At 35.7% G+C, this 9,515-nt stretch overlaps 1 long non-coding RNA gene across 1 annotated transcript; it reads right to left on the bottom strand.

Moving 5' to 3' along the window:
* Positions 1-402: 402 nt before the first annotated feature.
* LOC141570826 (uncharacterized) lies at positions 403-7,807 on the bottom strand. Its single transcript, XR_012495280.1, has 3 exons — positions 7,263-7,807; positions 3,466-3,585; positions 403-2,362 (listed from the first exon to the last, which is right to left on the bottom strand). It is a non-coding gene; the product is annotated as an uncharacterized LOC141570826 (long non-coding RNA).
* Between the last annotated feature and the right edge of the window lie 1,708 nt (positions 7,808-9,515).

The raw sequence follows: 9,515 nt of genomic DNA, 5'->3' as shown, positions 1-9,515 counted from the left end.
AGGACTGCCCAAATACACTAATCTGAAATGAGATGTCAAAACAGAAAGAAACTCAGATACCTTTAACTGGCAGGTTTGCATTCCTACTCCACTTCCATCCTCCATCTGTAGAATGAGACTCATGAGAAAGTTTAAGTCAGTCACAGAAAAAAAAGAATGCTGTATTTTTGTATATCTGAGTTTGTGATAAGTTCAAAGTTGACGGCACCGTGTACATTTCTGATTTCTTTTACTTTTTTTTCCACAATGAGTATTTTTTGCTTTTATAATCAGAAATATATATATATTGGTGTTTCCATTTCATGGCAAAATTTTGTGGAAAACTAAAAGAAATATTGTAGAGAAGCATTTCTAAGATATTGTTCGTACATGCAAGACACAGGGAAAGGCCCTAAGACTGAAAACCTATCTCCGTAAGCAGAGAACAGGGAAAGACTGAAGAAAGAGGCTGGCCACTTCAATCTTGTTACTAGTAGAGCTCATTAAGGGAAACTTACATATAAGGTATAAGGTGTATCTTGGGTGGAATGGATCCTCACATTGCTTAACAGGCACCAAAGACTTATATAAGGCAAAATGGGGATAGTCACAAGTATGTACTAGTATGTGAATGCTACCAGGTACAGGAAGTTACTCTACATACTTGACCAGATCAGGACAACGGCCTGTTCCAGGAACCAGCACGTGATGGGAAGCAGAGGAGGGGTGCTGATTTATGTCAGAATAAACGTCGATTACGATCAGTCTCTAAGTGGGGTTTGAAGTAAGCAATCTCCATTCCGGGTCCAGCTCACAGGACAGGCAGTGGTCGGTCACATCGTGGAACAGTCTCTCTTCTCCACAGGTACATACTGAAGTTTCTACCCATGGGTGATGAGAGAGAGAGAGCTTGATAAATGGAAGATCAGTAAGGAAGTCTTACTATTGAACATGATTTGACACTTTGCAGAGGCGTCTGGTCCTTGTGCAGAAAGAATTGCCACAATTTTTCAAAGAGCAACACAAGGATAATAACTTTTATTTTGCTATTTGTTTTGTTCCTAATGGAAACTTCATTCTCACAGGCCCTCTTCACACTCTCCTGTCTAATGATACAGAGCAAGAGCTATTTAATAACTATCCCCAATTCTGACGTCTGAAGATTGTAACTATTGAGAAGATATTTAACTTTGTTTTCCTTAACACTCCATTTTTTCCTGGATTCTATAATTGCTAAAAAAAAAAGTGCCTACTGATAAGAAGTCCATGTCAGTCTAATTATTATTCTTTTTTACTAATAAATACCCACACTCCTGTCCTCCCACGACTCATTCTCAGTAGTTTACATTTTTTTTCAATTATCTTAGATTTCTAGAGTTTAACTTCAGTGTGTCTTATTGTTGATCTTCTTCTATTTATCCTGATTGAGATTCACTGGAATTTTTCAATCTTAGGATTCATGTCTAGGAAAATGTTCCACATCATCTTTTTGAATACTGCTTCTCCCATTCTCTCTACTTTTTTCTCCTGAAGTGTTTACTAGGCACATATTGGAACTTCTCATTCTGTTTTTCATATTTCTTAATTTCTCTTTTATATATTCTGTTTCCTTTTCTTCTGCACCACCTTCTAGATGATTTTTTTTCACATCTCTCATTTTCTCTCTATTCTTTTTTTATGTCATTTTCTTCCCCTTAGAGTTTCGATTGTTTCCTGTGTGAATATTATAACTAGATTTTCATATTACTTGATTACCTCAGTGTTTGGCTGTTTGTTATATTTGTTTGTTGGATCTACTGATTCTCTCATAGAGGTTGTTGTCTTTCTAATTTTTGACTGTGAGGTTATCCTCGGAGTTTTTTATTGTGAGAATTCTATGTGCTCTGGGTTATGAAGATGTCCTTATGTGGTCGTTTCTAATTTGGTTTTGCTAGGGCCCTACAGGTTTCACTAGCTCTATATGAGGTTTTTGGGTGGGGGAGGAGCTTCAGATTTTGTCACCTTGAAGACAGTACAAATTTGTACCCACAGTCACTCCCAGCAAAGGCTTTAGATTCAGATTTCTCTTGGTGACTCCTGCTCCATCCAGTCTGTTAGCCTGTTCCTGTGCATGTCTCTACAAACACCAGTGGGTGGAGTTTTTTCTTCTCCCTGTTTCAGGGGCAGAACAGCTTTTGCTGGCTGCCAGCTTTGTACAGACAGCTTATTTACAGTTCCACCTTGTGCAAGAGTCTCTCAGTAGTGGCGTCTCAAGTTCTGTTTTCTCAAGTGCTTTTAAAGACTCTGGCCCTTACGCTTATATTCAGTTCTTATTCTTGAGGGCCATTTGGCTTTAACTGATGATCCCTGTTCTGGCTTTGAGTTTCTCTTCATTTATTGGTTCCTGAGAATTTCCAGATAGAAAGAGAAGAACCAGAAAAATTATCTTTAGCTGGTAAATAATGGGCTTGAATATTTTAAAAACAAAGCAAAACAAAACAAAACAAAACAAAAAGTCTTATTTCGTTACAGTTCTGACATGTGTTTATTATAATATTTAACTTCAACTAGCTAATGATCTACTAATTTGTAAGATTTATCTAAGTTTGCATAGACTTTGTCGTGCGGGGCGGCCTGTGGGGTCTCAGCTCCCGCTCCCCACATAAGAACGCAGGATGTGGCTAGGCCAAAAAGGAACACCCATGGAGCCATAGGTAGGGGAGTCATACCACTATAGTCTCACTGGAGGCTGGATTCACACGACGTGTGACCTGCTGTCTGCTTTTCTGCTAACCGATCGACTCTCCTCGACTTAACTCACCAACCAGTGCAGCGGTGGCAGTTATATCAGTGGCCAATGGGCTAACTGGTTACAGCTGACGGCCAACTAGCCACAGCTGATGGCCATCTAATCACAGTTGATGGCCATTTACTACCCGAGTGAGCACCTTTCCACTTGAGGCCAAGAGCCTGGAAACTGCACTCCTGGCTCTGTCCCCACACTTTTTTTTTTTTTTTTTTAAAGTTAAATTTACCATTTTCTTACTGGTTTCACAGAACTACAAAATTTCCAGGTGGGAAGGATGGGTGCTTTAGTGAAAACATGGCATAATAAAAAGGATAGGGCTGTAGCATCAGGCAGATCTGAGTTCACATGCTGGCTTTAGCATTGACCTTGGGCATTTACTTCATCTCTCAAGCCTTTAGTTTCTCCATTAGCAAAGTAGATACAGTAGTGTTCATCTAATATAGCTTCTGAGAGGATTAAAAGTGATTACAATAGCTAATAGTAATTGAGCATTTATGACATACTCAATGCTTTGCCGGGTGCTTCACTGGATTCTCTTTTCATGTATGTGACATTCTTAGTCTAGTGCCTGACACATAGCAAATGTTCAATAAATGTAGCTATTAGTCTTAAGTGAGTTACCTCATCCTAGCCAGGTTTTGATCTGCCTATGACACCCCACCCCACCCCACCTCAGCCCACCCCACCCCTGACCTTACTTGACAAGCCTCTGCTTGAACACAGAATAGTCAGAATTCCGGCTTTAGAGTCAGACTCCATGAATTCAAATCTGCCACTTCCCAGCTGTCTAGTCTTGGACAAACAAATTCAGTTCTTGTCTGTGAAATAAGGATAATAGAGAAGTGAGGTCATGGGTCTTAAATTCTAGAGTAATTTTGAGGTTAAAATGAGTTAATTCATGTAAAACTCTTAGAAAAGTGCCAGATACATTGTACATTCTCAGTAACTCATAGCCATTATTTTTATCATTACTAGAAATTTGTTATCTCCTTGAATTAGAAAACATCTCAATGTGAGCTGAAATTGGCCTCTTTTGGCATCTACCAATTGGCCTTATTTTTGTCCTTTGGAATGGCACAAGAAAAATCTGATTCTCCTTTCCCAAGATAGTACTTTAAACACCTTTTTTTTTCAATCCTCCAGAATAAACACCTCAGTTTCTTTGAATATTTTTCATAGACATAGTTTTGAGTACCCTCACCATCCTAACAGCCTTCTGAGAGCATGACTCAGTGGGAATCCTACAATAAAAACACCACCCTCCAGGCATTATCAGATGAGCTTGGAGAACTATCACACTTCCTTCTCATGAATAGTGCATATTTGGTTAAGCTGTTATAAATTTAGGCTTTCTATTATATATAGCCAAACTCATTTCTAACTGGCATAATGTTCATATCTGTTCAATTTCAGCCCTCTTATTTGCCTCATTATTTTAGCCTTCTTAATTTGTTTGGATCCCTAGACTGCCATCCCTTATATTATAATCCATTCTAGTTTCATGTCATTTCCAAGTCTGATGGATAGGCTGTCAAAATCATTCAAAGAGAGAACATTTTAGATATCTACTTCCAGGATATATCAGTTCAATTGGCACTTTGGGGTAGTGTTACTATCAATTATTTACTATTTGCTGCCTATATGAATTTTATTCAAAATTACCCTTCTGGAGGAGGTTTTAAGGAGCCTTAATAATCTGAAATAAACTTATTAAAACAAAATAAAAGTAAATTAAGTGCTTTATTAATTAAAAATTAAGCACCTTATTAATTAAAAAGTATTAGTAATTTTTGAGAATGACTGTCCTGGTGACAAGAAAGTTAATGAATATTGAGGAGATAAGTATAATCCACTCTACAAGCTAGGGTGAGGGTTAGTAGAAATACACTGATAGCCACAAGCTTCATTTGAACTCTTAGTTTAAAACTCTTACTCCTCCATTATTTACACCAACTATGAAAAAGAGGAAAGTATATTCACCCTATTTTGTTCTCTTTCTCTTCATTCATAATGTGAAAGAAATAATTGACCAATAAATGAGATTAAGGCAGGAAGAGGGAATGAGACAGAGATACCATAGCTCTAATTATAGGCAAACTCAGTGGATGACCTCTGAATAGTTGAGCATTGACTTATATGACTTTGCACACTTGAGTCCCCAGCAGTTAGAGTTCAGCACATTGGAGGTTTGCAAGCTAAACATAGAATATGTAAGGACTTAAGGGTCTGACTCCTGACCCCACCCCTGAAGATTCACAGAAACTATACTGGGAAAACTCAGAGGGAAGATCATTGAGATTGGTCCAATACTTCCCTGAAATGGATCCACTACATTGCTGTTAGTGCTCTAACTTGTATGGTTAGATTTATGCCTTTAAATTTTCTACTTGTTTTCTTTATGTCTCATGTAATTTTTGTTTCTGTGTTCCAATTTTATTGCCTTCTTTTGCATTAAATATTCCTCAGTGTACCATTTTATTCCTTTGTCCATTTCAAACACAAATGTGACCGTATCTCTCCAAATTTTAGAATATTTTGTGCTCCACCAACCCCCTCGTCCATTGACTCAGCATGGTATAAAATGGCCTTCATGATCTGGCCCTTGTTATCTCTTCTCTCATTTTCCTATTGCATTTTATGCTAATAAGCAGCTCATTTTTTGATCATGCCTTTGCTCATGTGTGTCCCTTTCCTGGAAGACAGCTTTGCTTTCCATTTTTAAAATGTCTAGTTCCTTGAAATATTTGGGATCTTTCAGATCATCTGTCTCAATCTTTTCCTTCATTATAGGAAGAAGAAGAAAATAAAAGTATATCAGAGCAAGTTTGCTATATTTTACCAGACTTGGTCAGCACCTGATTGGGAAAAATTAAAGATGCATATCATAATTATTCCCTAGAGCAATCAGTAAGAAAACAACTCAAAATATGGCTTTGAAATGGACAAAAGAATAAAATGGTACACTGGGGAATATTTAATGCTAAAGAAGGCAGTAAAATTAGAACACAGAAACAAAAATTACATGAGACATAAAGAAAACAAGTAGCAAACTTAAAGGCATAAATCTAATCATACAAGTAATGACATTAAATGTAAATGGATTAAGTACTGTAAAAGGCAGAGATATAAGATAAATAGGATCCAACTAGATGCTGTCTATAGGAGACACACTTTGGATTTATAAATATAAATAGGTTGAAAGTTAAATGATGCAAAAAGTGACCATAAGAAAACCGGAGTGTCTATAATATCTGACAAACTAGACTTAAGGCCAAAAAAATTGTTACTCCAGGGGAAAAAAGGGACATTTTATAATGATAAAATGATCAGTCCATCAGGAAGATAAACAATTATAAACATATATGCATTTGACAATGGAGATCCACATATATGAAGCAAAAACAGAGAATGGAAGAGAAGAAATACAATTCAATAATAATAACTGGAGGCTTTAATATCCTACTATCAAAAACCAAAATAATAACTAGACAGAAAATCAGGTTATAGATGTCTTGAACACTGTCAACCAAGTCAACCAAGTGAAATCTATAGATTTCCACCAACCTAAAGTAGAATATACATTTTTTCAAGCTCATGTAGAGCATTCTTTAGGACAGACCCTATCCTAGATCATAAAATGCGTCTCAATACATTTATAAGGATTGAAATCACACAAAGTATGTTTTCTGAGTGCAACAAATTAAATTCAAAATCAATAATGGAAGGAAATTTGGGAAATCCACAATATTTGAAAACTAAACAAACATTTCTAACTAATCTATAGGTCAAAGAAGAAATCACTAGGGAAATTGGAATGTATTTTGAGCTGAATTAAAATGCAAATAATACATCACAATTATGAAATGCAGCTAAAACAAAGGAAAGCTTATACACTTACACAGCTATAATAGAAAAGAAGAACAATCTCAAAATGAAGAACCTAAGTTTCCTCCTTAAAAATTTAGAGTGAATCAAACTGAAACCAAGCAGAAGGAAGGAAATAATGAAGATTAAAGAAAAAAATAAATGAGATAGAAAACAACAACAACAAAAAACCAGAGAAAGTCAATAAAACTAAAATTTGGTTCTTTAAGAAAATCAACAAAATTGACAAACCTTTAGCTAGACAGACTAAGAAAAAAAGAGAGATGACACAGATTACCAAATCCAGTAAAGAAAGGTGGAACATAATCACTGAAACTATAGAAATAAAAGGATCATACAGAAATATGATGAAAAGCTTCATGTCAACAGATTAGATAACCTAAATGAAATTATCAAAATCCTAGAAAGACACAAACTAATAAAACTGACTAAGAAGAAACAGAAAATCTGAATAGATCTTTACAAGTAAAGAGATTGGCTTAGTAATCAAAAACTTTCCACAAATAAATGCTCAGGTCCATTTACTGATGAATTCTATCAAACGCTTAAAAAGAATTAATACAAAGCCTTCACAAACTCTTCCAAAAATAGAAGAGGAGGGAACACTTACCAACTCATTCTGAACCCACTGTAACCTTGATATCAACGTCAGACGAAGACATACAAGTACGTACAGACCAATATCCCTCATGAATATAAAAACAAAAGTTTACAATCAAATATTAGCAAACCAAATCTAAGCACATATAAAAAAGATTATGCACCATGGCCAAATGAAGTTTATCCCAGGAATGAAAAGTTGGCTTAACATCCAAAAGTCAACTAAGGTAATATATTAATAAAGGGAAAAATTGTGATAATCTGAATAAACACAGCAAAGGCATTTGACAAAATCTTGAATCTATTCTGAATTAAAACAAACAAACTCTCAACTAACTAAGAAGAAGCAAATGCTGTCAATCTGATAACAAGCATCTGCAAAAATCCTACATCTAACATTATATTTAATGGTGAAAGACTGAATATGTTCCCCCCTAACATAGAAAATAAGACAAGGATATCTACTCGTATCACTTCTATTCAAGATTTAACTGGAGAGTATAGCCAGTGCAATCAGGCAACAAAAAGAAATAAATGTCAGCCACACTGGAAATGAGGAAGCACGAAAATAAAAATGAAGAAGCAAAATTGTCTTTATTTGCAAGTGACATAACCTTGTATGTAGAAAACCTTAACAAATGCACAAAAATAAACTATTGGAACTAATAGAGTATCTATCAAGACAATAGAATATAAGATCAGTATACTAAAATCAGTTGTATTTCTGCATATTAACAATGACCATCTAAATGAATGATGTCATTTATGACTTCAAAAAGAATAAAATACTTAGGAAAAATTACAAAAGAAGTGCAAACCTCATACCCTGAAAATTACAAAACATTGCAGAGGGAAATTAAACAAGATCAAAACAAATGGAATGGCATTACATGTTGACTCTTGCAATTCATTAAAAAGAGGCCAAACAACTCAATTAAAAAATGAGTAGAAGAACAGATATTCACTAAAGGAGCTGTGTACATGGCTAATAAGCTCATGAAAAGGTACTCAACATCATGAACCATTAGGGAAAAGCAAATTAAAACCACAGTGAGATACTACTACTCGCTCATTAGAATGGCTATAATAAAAAAGACAGCTCATACCAAGTGTTAGTGAGGACATGGAGAAAGGGGAACTCATACATTGCTGGTGGAATATAAAATGGTACAGCCACTTTGGAAAACAATTTGGCAGTTACTTAAAAAAATTAAATGAATTTACCATATCATCCAATAATTCCACTCCTAGATATCACCCAACAGAATTGAAAGCATCTGTCTTCACAAAGACTAGCATGTGAATGTTCATAGCTGCATTATTCAGAATAGCCAAAATGTAGGAATCACCCAAATGTCCATAAGCCAGTGAATGGGTAAATACAATGTGTATATCCACACATTGAAATACTATTATTCAGCATTTAAGAGGGACAGACTACTAACTACTACATGCTACAGCATGGATGAACCTCATGAAACATCATGGTGTGTGAAAGAAACCAAACACCAAGACTACATATTGTAGGCTTCCATTTACATGAAATGTTTAGAAAAGGCAAATTTGTAGAGACAGAAAGCAGATCCATGGTTGTTCAGAGCTGAGGATGGGAGCGGAGACTAATGGTAAGTGGCACAAGGGAACTTCTCAGCGTGATGGAAATGTTCTACAACTGAATTGTGGTGGGTATTGCACAATTCAGTGCATTTACTAAAAACTGTTAAAATGGGTGGAGTTTATATTACGTAAATTATACCTAAATAAAGTGGTTTAAAACATAAATTCAATCACTTGTCACTTTTTAATGCGTTAATGGAAATAATACCAACAGCAATGATGATACTGAGCCCTTGCTATGTACCAGGCACTGCGCTAAGCACTTTACTCAATCCTCACACAACCTGTGAAATACCGTAGATGTCATTATCCCCTTTATAAATGAGGAGACAGTCCCAGAGAAGTTAAATAACTTCCCAAGGTCGGGAGCAAATCAATAGGCAAACCAGGATTCACACCGAAGCAGTTGGTTCCAGTAGCCATGGTCTCACTTGTTTGATAATAAAAATCAAAAATTGATGTTTTTAAAGTTCTAATGAAGCAGCGTCATGGCGAATCTCTCCTGAAATGGGAAAATATACCATATCCCAAATCTGGTCATACAGTGCAGGGAAGGAATATGTTTTTTTTTCTCCAGTTTTATGGTAACGGTAAGAGTACTTCATCAGTCTTCTGTACCCTAATGAAGAATAGCTTCCATTTTCTT

This window comes from Rhinolophus sinicus, linkage group LG03, assembly GCF_036562045.2.
Source record: "Rhinolophus sinicus isolate RSC01 linkage group LG03, ASM3656204v1, whole genome shotgun sequence".
Taxonomy (NCBI): Eukaryota; Metazoa; Chordata; class Mammalia; order Chiroptera; family Rhinolophidae; genus Rhinolophus; species Rhinolophus sinicus.
Note: the sequence above shows the minus strand (reverse complement) of the source record. Positions and strands in the feature narration are given on the sequence as shown.